Here is a 2,348-nt window from a genome sequence, read left to right on the forward strand (position 1 = left end):
CGATTTCGCCCATTTTCAATACCAACCTACCTTGGATTAAGGGAAACCTACATACCAAATTTCGTTGAGATATCTCAATTTTTGCTCGAGTTATCGTGTACACGGGTGGACGGACAGACGGATAGACGGACGGACGGACGGACAGACAGACATGGCTTAATCGATTTCTCTATTCATTCTGAGCATATATGTATACATTTGTCTATATCTATCTCGATTCGTTTTGGCTGTTACAAACAACCGTTATGTGAACAGAATTAATATACCCTTGTGCGCTCGGGTATAAAAAATTGGTATTTTTTTCTTTTAAGTGTTTTTCTAAAAACTTTTATAAATTGTTTAAAAATCGGTTGGTAATTTGCTTGTTTAAAATATTCGTTTCGTAAAACAAAGTTATTTTTTCATTTAAATGTAGGTTTTCTCAAATTTTTACATACGAAATATACAAAGGGGGTTTAATCGCCTTTACAGCGATACCAATTTTTTAAAAATCGGTTAGAAATATTTTACAAAAAAAGTAATTTTTCTTTAAATGTGTTTTTTCTCGAATTCTTATAAACGAAGAATACAAATATGCATATCAGAAGAAAGGGGATTTAATCGTTTTTACAACAACACCAATTTTTTAAGAAACTGTATGCAATTTTTTTGTTTAAAATATTTTTTTTTATAAAAAAAAAAATTTATTCATTTAAATGTATTTTTTCTAAACTTTTTATATATGAAGTATACAAATATGAATATCGGAAGAAAGAGGGTTTAATCACCATTATAATAATATACATTTTTTAAAAATCAGTTCAAAATTGTTTGCAATACAAGGAATTTAATTTTACGAAGACTTGAACTTTGACTCCTTATAGGACCTGTATTATAAGTTTGCACAAAAAAAGTTATATACCATTTAAATTAGAGCAACTACGTCTATAGTTTTAGGTTTTTAGTTATTTACAGTGCAATAATACCTAATTGTTCATTATACCTTTTTTTAATGGCTGTCCCTAATCATCCGGAACTTCCGGACGAATACTTATTTCTTATTGTTACGGAACATCCGGAATATTATTGATTAGTTATTCGTCCGGATTTTTTTTTTTGTCATTGGGAAAATTTGCCCAATTCAGAAGTTATTTTAAGTCGCTTGAGTGCTAATTTGAATTTTTTTTCCGGTCTATAGTTTTAGGTTTGTAGTTATTTACAGTGCAATAATACCTAATGGTTCATTATACCTTTTTTTAATGGCTGTCCCTAATCATCCGGAATTTCCGGACCAATACAAAAAAATTATACGACCGGAAGTTCCGGACGAATATCCACTACGTTTTTTAATACTAGCGTTTTTTTGGGTGCCCCATTGCACTTTTTGAGGTTTTTGCAGGTCCTATAAAAATAGTTAATAATAGAAAATGGTTAAATAAATAATTGGGTATTGTTATTGGAAGTCTCCTGAAGAAAAAAAAAGTTTTCCGATCGAAAAATATTGAATTTCAAGAATTTTATACCATTTCTGCAAAAAAAATGTTTTCCCCATATAAAATACATGGACAACTTTGAACGACCCCTAGATATATGGCAAAATTAAAAAAAGCAGCAAAATTCCGACCTTACTTCTTTTCTTTTTTACCACCCTAATGTAATGTACATATGTATTTATACTACGGCTACAGCGCTTCGCGTAATATCAATTTTACCTAATTACCGCGTATTCCACGCTTAGGATCTCTGTCTGTATGTAAGTACTCGTATCTTGTTCAGCATACTTGTCGCAAAAGTACAACTACAGGAAATGAGATACATAAACAGGAAAAATTAATTTGTTCCTTTTGGTCTAAACGCACGGCTTATCGGAGAAGAAAACACGGTTAAATTAAATAATGCGTTGCTAAAAGATTTCATATCGGCAACCGGCAAAATAGTCGGCGCTATAAATGCGCCATCACATTTCGTAACATACACAGACGTAGCTGCGATTGTGCCACAACAACCAAATCGCTGAAGCGATCACAAAAAAGGACGAAGGATCAAAAGAAAAAAGGGCATTCAAAATGAAAGGTAAAATAATAAATGTTATATCTATGGATAGTAAGGGAAAGTATGAAGTTATTTCGATTTTTAGAACAAACCGAACCACTTAATGATCACTGTACAGGAAAATACTGGATTACTATGAAATTGGATTTCTTCAATTTCAATGAAGCAAATCCAAATCCACAGAAGTTCTATTTTAGGAATTTACTTGCTAGTTAAAAGCAACTTTCTTTCGTACTTCTACAGGTTTGCTTGCGAATGCTGGTATGGCGAAATTGCTGCTCTCATTGCTAGGACTATTAGTCGTAAACGACGGATCA

Source organism: Rhagoletis zephyria, unplaced genomic scaffold (genome assembly GCF_001687245.7).
Source record: "Rhagoletis zephyria isolate East Lansing unplaced genomic scaffold, Rhagoletis_zephyria_1.1 Rzeph_scaffold_01984, whole genome shotgun sequence".
NCBI lineage: Eukaryota > Metazoa > Arthropoda > Insecta > Diptera > Tephritidae > Rhagoletis > Rhagoletis zephyria.